A 14,749-nucleotide genomic window follows, 5' to 3' on the forward strand; every position below is an offset into this window, starting at 1 on the left:
TTAGCCTATGGCTCTCCCAATCTCTCTGTGAATCTAATACTTTTCACTACAAGTCACTGAATTGCCACACACAGGCGTTAGAAGTTCCACTTCCTAGATTCCAAATCTAGATGTTTGTTTCCCTTTCTAGGTCCTAAAAACTCAAGTTGGCCAAACTCTGACCTCCATGTGCTTCTTCTCATCATCACATGCTCACCCCACAGTCATGCATGGGACTTCATGAGACACCCTCCCTCCCCAGGAGGCAGATGTTATTTAAGTGTAGTCTTATGAAGAAATCACAGGTAATGTGAAGCTATTTCCCTGAATTCTCTTAAGAAACTTCACTGTATGGGCACTAACTATGAAAAAAATACATATTTATACTTATGTTCGTTGACTAGGTCCACTCTCACCCTTGGTTAGAGAAACTTATTTTTCAGTGGGCAGCAGTAATTGCAGAATCAAAACTGCTCAAAGTACTGAGAATTAGTGGCTGTCCTTGCTCAGCATTAAGTTAGACATGTATGCCAACCTTATGCCACCAACTGTCACCAAGGTTCAGGGAATATCACAGAAGAAGCAGCAGAGAGTTGCTGGGAAATTCTTTCCTCTGAACATGACATGGCTAATACACTATGAACTCATAGTGTAATACCAGTGGTGCTTATCTGCACGAAGATCAAGCCAAACAAAAGTGAAGAATAGAGAGGGAGGAGCTTACAAGGCTCCTCCCCTGACAGATTAGCATTTGATAGCTTTTCGGGGAGGGAGAATCTTTCTTCTTCAGGGGGAAGTGGCCATGACAAACGATGCAAAGCTGGAGGAGATCCTTGTTGGGAGAGATCCAGGAGGAGTTGGAGGGGTGAAAGATCATATTTAATTTATGCATATACATAAAGATATTAAAGAATAAACTGTTAAAAGAAAAACACATATTAAATCCACAAATAAACCTTTTCCAGAGAATGAAATAATTGAAATAGCATAGATAAACTTCATCGATTTGGAATCCCTCAAGAAAGTTTGAGTGAAGATAGCTTCTGATACTTTCCTTACTTTCAGAACTAAACCAAAACTTGATAGGTCCTGTGACTTGGATAAGGGAAGCAAGAGGAAATCATTTGAACTTGTCTCTCCTTGTTAAATGTTGGGTCGGATGGCAAGGTCCTGAGCACCAAGAATAGCAGTGTGAACTGTAAGTCAGTCTATTCACGATGGCAAAAATATTAGAGGAGAAGTCTTTCTAGTGGATGCTCTAGTAGTTCTGGGTGCTTATTCAATAGAAGCAAAGTCAGCAGGGCAGAGCTTCTCAAACTGTTTCCATCTATGACCGACTTAACCTGCACAATTTTATATAGCTCCCAGTATTTTTAGGCATATAAGATAGTGTGTAAATTACATAAATACTGATCATAAATCATAAATACATCTATTTTAAAGTAATTCATTGTCCCAAAATAACCTGGAGGGTCTTGTGCCAGCAGGAACAGGGACAAAGGAAACCCACTAGATCAGTGACTGGGGTTCCTTCCGGTGGCACCAGCCCCGCGCCATCTTGGGTGCAAACTCGGTGGAGGGTGACAAGGTCCCCAGAGGATACTTTCCACACTGCAGGCTCCCTAGAATACCCAGGATCTTGAGATTACTGGTGAGTGGAATGCAACATCTGTTCCAAAACAACCCAGAGGGTCATGGAAGCTAAACAACACTCTACTCAATGATGCCTTGGTTAAGGACAACATAAAGAAAGAGATTAAAGACTTTTTAGAGTTTAATGAAAATGAAGCCACAACATACCCAAACTTATGGGACAAAAAGAAAGCATTCGTAAGAGGAAAAATCATAGCTATGAGTGCCGCCAAAAAGAAACTAGAGAGAACATACACTATCTGCCTGACAGCACACCTAAAAGCTCTAGAACAAAAGAAAGCAAATTCACCCAAGAGAAGTAGATGGCAGGAAATAATGAAACTCAGGGCTAAAATTGACCAAGTCGAAACAACAAAAACAAAAAACAAAAAAAAAACTATACAAAGAATCAATCAAATCAGGAGCTGGTTCTTTGAGAAAATCAACAAGATAGATAAATCCTTAACCAGACTCACTAGAGGGCACAGGGACAGTATTCTAATTAACTAAATCAGAAAAGAAAAAGGAGGCATAACAACAGAATCTGAGGAAATCCTAAACATCATCAGATCTTACTACAAAAGGCTATACTCAAGAAAACTGGAAAACCTGGATGAAATGAACAACTTCCTAGACAGATACCAGGTACCAAAGTTAAATCAGTATCAGATTACTGATCTAAACAGTTCCATTTCCCCTAAAGAAATAGAAGCAGTCATTAATAGTCTCCCTACCAAAAAAAGCCCAGGACCAGATGGGTTTAGTGCAGAGTTCTATCAGACCTTCAAAGAAGACCTAATTCCTAATTCTATTCAAACTATTCCAAAAAATAGAAACAGAAGGTACTCTACCTAATTCATTCTATGAAGCCACAATTACTCTGATAACTAAATCACAGAAAGACCCAACAAAGAAAGAGAACTTCAGAACAATTTCCTTTATGAATATTGATGCAAAAATACACAATAAAATCCTCACAAACAAAATCCAAGAAAACATCAAAATGATCATCCATCATGATCAAATAGGCTTCATCCCAGGGATACAGGGATGGTTTAATATATAAAAATCCATCAACGTAATCCACTATATAAACAAACTCAAAGAAAAAAACCACATGATCATCTTGTTAGATGCTGAGAAAGCATTTGACAAAATCCAACACCCATTCATAATAAAAGTCATGGAAAGATCAGGAATTCAAGGCCCATACCTAACCATGATAAAAGCAATCTACAGCAAGTCAGGAGCCAACATCAAAATAAATTGAGAGAAGCTAGAAGCAATCCCACTAAAATCAGGGACTAGACAAGACTAACCACTTTCTCCCTACCTATTCAACATAGTACTTGAAGTCCTAGCCAAAGCAATTAGACAATAAAAGGAGATCAAGGGGTTACAAATTGGAAAGGAAGAAGTCAAAATATCACTATTTGCAGATGATATCATAGTATATATAAGTGACCCTAAAAATTCCACCAAAGAACTTCTAAACCTGATAAACAGCTTCAGTGCAGTAGCTGGATATAAAATTAATTCAAACAAATCAGTGGCCTTTCTCTACACAAAGGATAAACAGGCTGAGAAAGAAACAAGGGGAACACCCTTCACAATAGTCACAAATAATATAAAATACCTTGGTGTAACTCTAACTAAGGAAGTGAAAGATCTATATGACAAGAATTTCAAGTCTCTGAAGTAAGAAATTGAAGAAGATCTCAGAAGATGGAAAGATCTCCCGTGCTAATGGATTGGCAGGGCTAATATAGTAAAAAATGGCTATCTTACTGAAAGCAATCTACAGATTCAATGCAATCTACATCAAAATTCCAACTCAATTCTTCACAGAGCTAAAAAGGACAATTTTCAAATTCATCTGGAATAACAAAAAAACCTAGGATAGCAAAAACTATTATCAACAATAAAAGAACCTCTGGGGGAATCACCATGCCTGACCTCAAGCTGTGCTACAGAGCAATTGTGATAAAAACTGCATGGTTCTGGTATAGCAACAGACGGGTAGATCAATGGAATAGAATTGAAGATCCAGAAATGAACCCACACACCTATGGTCACTTGATCTTTGATAAAGGAACTATAACCAGCCAGTGGAAAAAAAGACAGCATTTTCAACAAATGGTGCTGGCACAACTGGTGGTTATCATGAAGAAAAATGCAAATTGATCCATCCTTATCTCCTTGTACAAAGCTAAAGTCTAAGCAGATCAAGGAACTCCACATAAAACCAGAGACACTAAAACTTATAGAAGAGAAAATGGGGAAAAACTAGAAGATATGGGCACAGGGGAAAAATTCCTGTATAGAACAACAATGGCTTGTGCTGTAAGATCAAGAATCCACAAATGAGAACTCATAAAATTGCAAAGCTTCTGTAAGGCAAAAAAGATACTGTCAATAAGACAAAAAGGCCACCAACAGATTGGGAAAGGATCTTTACCATTCCTAAATCGACTAATATCTTATATATATATCTTATATAATATCATATATATATATGAAGATGGACTCCAGAAAACCAAATAACACCATTAAAAATGGGGTACAGAGCTAAACAAAGAATTCTCAACTGAGGAATACCAAATGGCTGAGAAGCACCTGAAAAAATGTTCAACATCCTTAATCACCAGGGAACTGCAAATCAAAACAACCCTGAGATTCCACCTCACACCAGTCAGAATGGCTAAGATAAAAAATTCAGGTGACAGCAGATGGTGGCGAGAATGTGGAGAAAGAGGAACACTCCTCCATTGTTGGTGGGATTGCAAGCTTTACAACCATTCTGGAAATCAGTCTGGTGGTTCCTCAGAAAATTGGATGTAGTACTACCAGAGGATCCAGCAATACCTCTCCTGGGCATATACCCAGAAGAAGTTCCAACTGGTAATAAGGACATATGCTCCACTATGTTCATAGCAGCCTTATTTATAATAGCCAGAAGCTGGAAAGAACCCAGATGTCCCTCAACAGAGGAATGGATACAGAAAATGTGGTACATTTACCCAATGGAGTACTACTCAGGTATTAAAAACAATGAATCTATGAAGTTCTTGGGCAAATGGATGGATATGGAGGATGTCATCCTGAGTGAGGTAACCCAACCATAAAAGAACTCACATGATATGCACTCACTGATAAATGGATATTAGCCCAGAAACTTAGAATATCCAAGATACAATTTGCAGAACACATGAAACTCAAGAAGAAGGAAGACCAAAGAGTGGATACTTCATTCCTCCTTAGAATGGGAAACAAAATACCCATGGAAGGAGTTACAGAGACAAAGTTTGGAGCTGAGACAGAAGGAAGGACCATCCAGAGACTGTCCCACCTGGGGATCCATCCCATAGTTGGCCACGAAACGCAGACACTATTGCATATGCCAGCAAGATTTTGCTGACAGGACCCTGATATTTCTGTGTCTTGTGAGGCTATGCCAGTGACTGGCAAATGCAGAAGTGGATCCTCACAGTCAACTATCGGATGGAACAGAGGACTCCCAATGGAAGAGCTAGAGAAAGTACCCGAGGAACTGAAGGGGTCTGCAACCCTATAGGTGGAACAACAATATGAACTATCCATTACCCACAGAGTTCGTCTCTAGCTGCTTATGTAGCAGAAGATAGCCTATTTGGCCATCATTAGGAGGAAAGGTCCTTGGTCTTGCCAAGATTATATGCCCTAGTACAGGGGAATGCCAGGGCCAGGAAGCAGGAGTGGGTGGGTTGGGGAGCTCGGCAGGGGGAGGGTATAGGGGACTTTTGGGATAGCATTTGAAATGTAAATAAAGAAAATATCTAGTAAAAATTGTTTAAAAATAAGTAAAAATGTATTTAATTTGGAAATGTTTTTTAATGTAAATCATTGTTATAATGTCATTATTTATTAAAGAGAAACTAAGTCTGCATACTGAGACACATATATTTGATTATTTGTACATAAAGAATTCAATCTTGGCTAAATACTTGATCTGCAGATTAAGACACATTCAGCATTGTTTGGAGCTGATTGATATTTTGATTTTTTAATAGTCAATGCTTAGAATGTCACCTTGGATAGATATATTGTATAAAATTTTAAAAGTATGTTTAGGAGTATTTCAGAAACTGCTGGAAATTATATCCTATCCCTAAGCCAAAATTCACTTTTTGTACAGTTTGTGAAACTCGAACCATCAAATCAACCAGTAAATATAAAAACCATACATTCCAACTCATTAAAACCGAAGATCCTTAGCATTGGTATTTCACATTGTGGGAAAAGATGGTTGGGAAGTGTTGTTTGTATTGTCCCCATATTTAACCCATAATGTGTTTGTGAAGGCAAAAACTTTGTATGTAGGCAAAGCACTGCGCTTCATAAGTATACAAGAGTGCTCAGATGTTTTAGAATCCATAGGCCTCACACGTCGTGGCATCACAGCACAAAGTGATACTGTGAGGTCCAAACTCAGGCTCCCTCTTCCAGAAGCAGCTCTATTCTAGGACACATTCGATCTTTAGTTATGTTCTGGTTATTTTGTGTTTAGAAACTTTTTACTGTCGCCAAAGTCTTCATAATTCCCATGTGCAGTACGATACTGCATGATATCCTCGCCTACAGCTAAAGATCCTGTGCTAGAGAGATCCCACAAATCTGTGTTTGTCACAGCACACAGGGTACAGCATGAAATCAACCATTGGAATAGAAGTGTGTTTTTATGTGGCATGTGTGTGTGTGTTTTATCAGCCACAATAAAAAAAACATGTTACCTTCAGGAAAATGGCTCACCATGTTACCCATAGCTATTTCTACAAAGGTAAGTGTGGCCTATCTTCTTTGGTTGTGGACTGTAGTCGGTAAAAGTACACCAAGGACATGAAGGTGTGGATGGGAAAGGAAGGAGGACGAGGTAATATGAGTAGAAGAGGAGGTGAATATGGGCAAAGGCATTGTGTGCATATATTACAGAGAATTTACTTGCTTTGTCCGATTAGTGTGTGCTAGTAAAAATTGTAATCCAAAACAGATTTAAACTCTAACCAATGGGGTGACGATTCTTCACAATACAACTAGAAAAAAACCCCACACCATTCTGGCCATTTAAAAATAAATAATGTAATTTCTATTAAAATAAAATATTAGCAAGAATGTTGAAATGAAACAATCCAAATATAACCGTATTAGAAAACTTTAATAATGGAAACAACGGAAATCAAACGAGAAGAAATTATACTTAAAGACAGTAAATGCATGACTTCTTAGAATGTTTGTCTTCGTATATAAGGCTGGGCTTAATCCCTAGAGCCCGCTCCCTCCACCACCAGAATTAACCTGTTATCCAAAGAAGAAGAATTTTAGGATCAGTTTAAGAGAGAACGTTTTATTTTGCTTTTGTGTGGATGTTTCTTGGATGTGTGTGTGTGTGTGTGTGTGTGTTAAATTATAGTTTGTTTTGCCTTTTGTTTGCCTGTTTATTATTTAAAGAGGGTGAGGTGAGAAGACAAGGGAGAGGGAGGGAGAGGGAGGGAGAGGGAGGGAGAGGGAGGGAGAGGGAGCGAGAAAGGGAGTGGAGTGGATGGGTGAATAGGTAGGAAGGATCTGGGAAGTGTTGGGGGAGGGTATGCCATAATCAGAATATAGCAAAAACAAAAATTTCAATACAAAACTGTAACTATTTTCTCAAAGGCTATGATCACTTAATCAAATCAAACCAGTGTGGCAACTTTAGTGTACTTTAGTTAAAAAAAAAAAAGGAATGTATATGAAGCCTTCATTTTTCAGTAAAAATGTATTGTATAATTAGAGATTTATGCCTCAATTTAGCTGTATAGCAGTTGGATATGGTAAATAAGGCTTGAAAGTGCAAAAAAGAAGAAGTCCTAAAAAAAATCTATGCAATTTTGTAGTTAGAGAACTTATAGTAAGTGTAAGAAAATAAACTAAAATAGCTCAAATATTAAATTCCCGACCTTTAGAATTGGAGTTCTGGGGAAAGCACAGTGTTGTACCTTTAACATGAAGGATGGGCTCATGGAATGAGGTGCAATGACGCTCGCCTCTTAGGTGCTCCCCAGAGTGAGTGAAGCCAGGATATCTCTATAGGAACTAGGTACCTCTTCTGTCACTGCCCTTCACGCTGTTTCATTATAGTACAGGTGGGTTAGCATTCTTTTCATTCAGTTGTGCTATTCTATGGTAGAAAATATGGATAAATGGGGGAAATTTTCATACGGATACCTCTTTATTATATCCTATTGATTTCCCTTTTATGATAGGGCATGGTCCACGAAGCATCACAGAAATATGTGCTTTAAACAAAACACGCAGGAGCCGGAGAGATGGCTCAGAGGCTAAGAGCACCAGCTGTGTTTGCAAAAGGCCTAGGTCTGATTCCTAGCAACCACATAGTAGCCCAAAACTATCTGAAGCTCCAGTTACAGGGGATCTGATCTCCTCTTCTAGACTCTGAGGGTACCAGACATGTACACATTGCATAGGCGTAAGTAGATACAAAACAACCATACACATAAAAAATAGAAACATTAAAAACAAAACAAAGACTTCAGGTGACAACACAAGCTAAAGAATGATTGCTAAATTTCAATTATCTACCTATCCATCCATTTATCTGTCATCTATCTATCTATCTATCTATCTATCTATCTATCTATCTATCTATCTATCTATCTATATTTTATCAATCATCAAACTACCCAGCTCATGAGTTCATGATTATGCATATATATTCCTTATACACACTTGAGAATATATATAAAATTTAGGCTCCAAGCTATGGTAATAGACAGAGAAGATATAAAATGAAGCCATGTCTCTGTTAGTAAGGAAGATCTTATTTGCTTTTATTTAGTGTTTATAAAGTACTAGGTATAGTGGTACATGCCTTTAACACAAGTGCTTGGAAGGCAGAGAAAGATAGATCTCTGCGTTTGAGGCCAGCCTGGACTATATAACAGGTTTTAGGCCAGCCAAAGCTACATACAGAGTGAGACTATGTCTCAAATGAGGAAATGATAAAGATGTTTATATTTTAGATACAGAAGCCATATACATCTCCATTCCACTATTTTGTATATGTGTACTTCTACAGCTAAATGTATAAGAGTATGGTTAAAATATAATGTATGAAAATCAATGGAAGTATTTGACCTAAAAGAAGTAACTTGTTGAACATAAATGTAAGAATATTTGTTAGGAAAATGTCTTCTTACAACAGGAAAACCACAGCCTCAGCTGTTTCTAACTTTTTCCAAGTATGTATGATGAATAACTTTGAGAAGTGCTGAGATTTTTAACTGCCAACACAAAGAAGACAAGGAGTGGAGCCTCACAGAGAAGAAAAAAAAAAAAAAGATTAAAATTTCCTCAGAGTGCTACATGCGACAATCTTAAATCGGAAGTCACAAATACTCAGATAGAAGGAAGTGGTTAAATAAACTGTACTACATTCATACACAAACCTGCTATCCAGGAATAAACATGGAGCTGTGTGTGAGCTTCGTTTCCGTTGCCAGGCTAAGATGCCTTGACCAGAAGGGGGTGTTTATTTTAGATCGCAATTCCAGGTGACAGTCCACCATTTTCAGGACACCGAGCCGCTTGTCATCACACCCACAGACAGCAGCAGCAGCAGAGACTGACCAGCCCTTTGTGGCTTGCCACCTGTGTAAAAGCTAGCTTACTTCACTTTGCTGTTCAAGGCCTGGCCTAGGAAATGGCGTCCCCTTAATGGCTTCTCATTAAGGCTTTATTCGGGTGACTCCAGGTTATGTCAAACTAACATTTATTAAAGTTAATCAGCACAATTAATTTACAACTATAATTGTATGCAACATTGGAGCTGAATCTCAGAAACACAATTTTGATGGAAGTAGCAGATACAAAACAATTACATAGTATATGCAAGTATAAAACCAGGTATGAAAACAGCAGCAAACAGGGAGAGTGTGTCTGAGGGGTGACTAGAAAGGAACAGATAAGGATTTTGCAATGTTGGTACTTATTTTTTTAATATAATGTTTTTGTTCATTCTTTGGGAATTTCAGACATGCAGACAATGTATTTCAATCATATTTACACACACACACACACATCTCACTAAATCTTCTTGTCTCCACTACCAACCTGCAAACTTCCTTCCAACTTCATGTTCGCTAAAATTTTAACATGTATTTTTAAAATGTCATAGCCCACAGAGTCCAGTTTGTGCTTCCCCTGCTGATCCTGCTGATCTGAGAGCTGGGTGCCCAGTGTGATGGCTTAATGGTCACCAGTGAGTCACTTAGAGCACCTATATTATCTATACATGTGGGACAGTTGATACCTGAAAAAAAATTCCCAGGAGCAGAACAAAAAAAGATAATATAGAAATTTGCATTCTTTTTTGTCATTTAATAAATATAAAATAATCAGAGATTCATATTTCTTTGGGAATAAATTATCTGTCCTAATTTTTTTTAAAATATAGGATTGGCTAGAAAAGCCAATGGATGTAAAATGACTTAGAGTATAGTAAAGCCTTCATATGTGATAACAAGTGATTAGGCACATGCCAGAGTTAAACTCACAGTCCTGATACATCATTTACAGTATATGCGAATCCCAAATTCAATAAGCCCACATTTGTAGATAACATGAAGTTTATCAAGGATAAAGTACAACTCTGGTCATTTAGGAAACCAACACAGAATTTCCACCTTATTTTCTAAACCAAATGATTTAAGATTAAAAAACAAAACAAAACCAAAAACAATAACAAACTATTTTGAACACTAAAATTACAGGAAGTATAGGGACTAAAATCTTTTTCATAATCTTAAGAGAAAGCTTTTCTAAATCAAACCATGTTCATATTTTATAGTGTACATATACAACTTTTACCATAAGCCAATAAAATATTCATAGGGCACATATATATATACATATATATTCATTTGTGGTCTTAATACCTATGCAATGTTGTAATTTTCTTGAAAATTCTAGCTTAAAGATGATTAATAAATTATAAAATGAAATAGTCATTATGTCATTTGGCTAAAGATAATGAATAAAGAAGAAGAAAAAGAAAAGAAAAGAAAAGAAAAGAAAAGAAGAAAGGAAAGGAAAGGAAAGGAAAGGAAAGGAAAGGAAAGGAAAGGAAAGGAAAGGAAAGGAAAGGAAGGAAACACAGCCCACGCTATGGGGCAGGGATTTTTCCTCAGGTGAAGAAGGAGCAACGTGTGAAACAATAACATTCCTAGGCCTCCAGAGGCTGAGTCTGTAATTGGGGAAGCACAGCTTTAAGCACAGTTATTACCTCAGAGAGCACGAGTGGGTGGGCCTGCAAGGGTTAGGGAACAGGGTCGGATGGAATGATTGTGTAGTTAAGATTTTTAGTCAGAAAATAGCTTACTACAAAGTCAACTTTTTAACAAAAAGTGGAGACATCTTGAGAAGGTGGTTTGTATGTTGTACACGAAGGAACCGGAAGGAAACAGTCACCAAGGCAGACATGCCACCAGTGTATCAGAACCAGCAAGAGAGCTATAATGGTGGCACTTGGGCAAGTAAGTGGGGAAGTGCAGATGGTGATAGGATCCATAGAATTAAATGTGCACGTATGTGAACACAGATGTGAAAAGCAGCAGGAGCCACCTCTTAGAGGGCCTCACAGGAGGCTACAACTTGAGCTTTTTTTCAGTGCAGTGAGTTTCTGAGCACTGAAGGTATGGACCAACATGGCTGGACTTGTGTTTTAAAGCAATTTGGGGGGCTCCTAATTGTTCAAATGTTAAAAAAAAATTCTAGAGACAAAATCCATTTTAATGACAAGGTGAAGAAAACAAAGTTGCTTTTCTTCATTAGTTATCAAATACATTACTTGCCTGTGGTAAAATTTGAAGGTGAGTTAATAGATTCTGTTTTCCCACAGAACTTATACAAGGGTTTAAAATACAAGCAGAAATAAGTGTAATGTAAATAATTAAACGGTGAACGAGGCATAACTTAGGATGGGGGAGGAGCGGGTCTAAGGAAGGTCCTTAAAACAGCAGTTGTTATGCTAACCATAAATGTGTGAGTTGCTTCACAGCCTGTCTGCTTTTACTGACTGTTCTGTCCCTGGCCCTTAAAGGAGTACTGGGACTGTGCATACCCACTGATCAGTGGATGTTTGTTATCTGGTGACAGTGTGATGCTGTAGATGGAGGTTATGTAAAAGGATGGGCAGTCAGTAAAGGAACAGCATCAGCCAAAACTCTAAAGAACCACTCCATCTCTTGGGTTTCAGTTAGCTAAAGTACCTAAGAGCGGGGGTTGTTTATGAATTTAAAAAGTATCAAATAGGATTAGATTATAGAAGCTTGCTGGTCTAGGCCATGAAGAGAACAACAATTAGTGTTGAAAATGGAACATTGACACCCAGCCTCACACCAGGCTCCCGCCAGAGCTCAGGGGACACTGAGTAAAGGGATCAGAAAGAATGTATGAGCCGGAGGACGTAGAGGCATGCTGTCCTCTGGACGTGATATGGCCATTGCACTTATGAATGCCTGGGGCATGCCTAATCAAGATCAAGGCAGTTAATGTGCCAATGTGGATGAGAAAGGGGCTCATAAGGCTTCACCCCTAGCTGAAGAGCCATGGAGAACTGATGGCAGCAGGAAGCTGGGAGGAGTCCATTTTCTTTCTGGTATGTGGCACCTGACAAGTCACCATGCTCAGGTGGATGACAGGGACACATGCAGGCAGCACTAATAAACTCAGTGGGTTATGAAAAACAAAACAGGAGGACATGAAGGTAGGAGGGGCAGGATTTAGGGAGAGAGGGAGGCAGGATTTGGGTTGAATATGATCAAGATATGTTGTATAAATGCATGAAATTATCTAAGAATTGTGGCTGGCTCTGTGGAATGTGGTTTTTTGTTTTGTTTTCATAGCTCCCAAATATTCACATTGTGTAAACAGAGAAACTTTGTCCTGGAAAGTTTGGTCTAGCTGTACTGATGATTGACAGGTAGAGAACAGCTTGGGAGACCTTACATTCCTGAGGTGTGGGGGTGATGAGGGCCCCCATCCAAATCCACCATCTTCACTACTTGCACCGCACTGAAGGAGTGTTTGCCGTCCTAGCCACCGATGCTTAACCATTTGCATCCTGAATCTTTTACTTGTCTTTATGCTTTTCTTCACCATAATGCACCAGCTTCAGCTCAGGACCTCTAATGATCCCCATTGTCCCATCACCCTGCTATCACAGTAATAAAAGATTGCAAGTTTGAGCTAGTCACAGAGCTATCAGTTACAGCCCATCTCAGCCTCTCTTTCAACTAATTATGCCTTCAAACCTAAGCTTAGACATGGACTAAAGCAGCAGCGTGAGAGGAGTTTCTGGGGCTCAGCGAAGTAAGCAACGTCCTCATCACTGTGCCGTTTTGGCAGGTAATGTCTATCTTGGAGATTGTGTCTTTTTGAAACTCTACAGCTTTCTTAGCCTGTTTTCTGAAGGGCCTGGAATCAGGGCCTACAAGTGAGATCTCCACAGCCTTGGATCCATATTCTAACTTGCTGTGTGTGTGTGTGTGTGTGTGTGTGTGTGTGTGTGTGTGTGTGTGTGTGTCTGTGTGTGTGTCTGTGTGTGTGTGTCTGTGTGTGTGTCTGTGTGTGTGTGTCTTTGAGTCAGGGCCTTCATATGGAGGGTAGTTTCCTTTGTTCTTGTGTAGCCCAGGATATCTTCAAGGAGGCTCTACCTTCTGAGCATGAAGTTGTGGCATGCTTCACAATGCCTGACCTATCTTGCTTTTTGATGAGGTTTGTATAAGCCATAAAGGTTTTTTGCTGACAGAGGGAATGAATACTCATTAACTGGTTTTTGGTCATGGACTTTTTCATCATACTCTAAGAAGGTAAACAATCTGCAAATCTCAAATTATACAACTCCTTTCAACTTTTAATGGAAAACACTGTATCAATATGAGTTTAAATATTCTCTGATTGACGACTTTTGTGGTTGCTCACTTTTACTGAGACCAAACCAAAAGTTCATGCTGATGTAACAACCACTCATTGCTTAGGACTACTTGTCCCTGGATTTTTAAGAAATTAGTTCACAAATAATAAATGTTTACATTTATCATCATTTCATAAACAATTTCCATACTTCCTAGGATAGATTCCATGTGTTTTTCTTGGAAGGACATTGAAAAGACATTGCCCACTGAAATGGAGTCTTACAGAGGGAAGGGAAGGTGGCTGAAACTCCTGAGAAGTAGTTTGGAGTTGGCTTTTGGGACACTTGGTTGCAATTTAAAAGATGAATGTTGGTATATACGCTCTGAAGAGAAGTAGACTTTCAGAGGGAGAGAGATACTTTATAATGTGACAAAAAGTACATCCGAGAACTCACAGGTGGTGAACTGTTAAGGACTGAATAGAGATGCACCTTTTCTGTTTCCTGTAACTCTGCAGTTTGCTTTTACACTCTATAACTACTATAGATCAACCAATATACAATAGCAACATAGGAATCCAAGCTGGAAGTCTACAGGTAATCTACTTCATTTGTGTCCTCTAAGTGGTATGTATAAGATTTGCAATATATAAGTAGAAATATAGTGGGACAACGAAGAACACTATTAAGCTAATATATTGAATTGCTGTATAATAAGATCCTCTCAGGGTGTAAATTGTACAAAATTGAAAACTACATTTAGTATTAAATCTCTCACACTCCTAAACAGGTGCCCACTCAGTAGACAAACATGGTTTAGCATACCAAATCATATGGTATTTAATAAACAAGAAGATTGAAAAGCAGTATTAGGCATATAGCTAAACCGTTTGTGTGCCTTTGAATATTTTCCCCTATTCGTGTTAAGAATATTTTATTTGTATTATCACAACTCATAAAAATGAAATAGGGCTTGTATTATTAGAGACACTTGAAATAGAGCTTATATTGTTTAAAATGTATTTAAAAGGCCTATCAGGAACCAGTCTTCACATAAGTAATTTTTGAATACTTTAACAGGTTAATACCTTTTTTTTTGTCAGAATGTTGCTGAGTAAATGCTAAGGCATTCTAAAATGTCCCAGATGAGATAAATTAGTATATATTACTGATGAGTTTATGTGTCTCATACTG

General features: G+C 38.3%; 1 protein-coding gene across 1 annotated transcript in view; it reads right to left on the bottom strand.

Annotated features, from left to right (window-relative positions):
• The window catches only part of Pacrg (PARK2 co-regulated), a 437,183-nt gene that overhangs the window by 421,626 nt on the left and 808 nt on the right, over window positions 1-14,749 (bottom strand). The window lies entirely within an intron of this gene.

Source organism: Mus musculus, chromosome 17 (genome assembly GCF_000001635.26).
Source record: "Mus musculus strain C57BL/6J chromosome 17, GRCm38.p6 C57BL/6J".
Classification (NCBI taxonomy): Eukaryota; Metazoa; Chordata; class Mammalia; order Rodentia; family Muridae; genus Mus; species Mus musculus.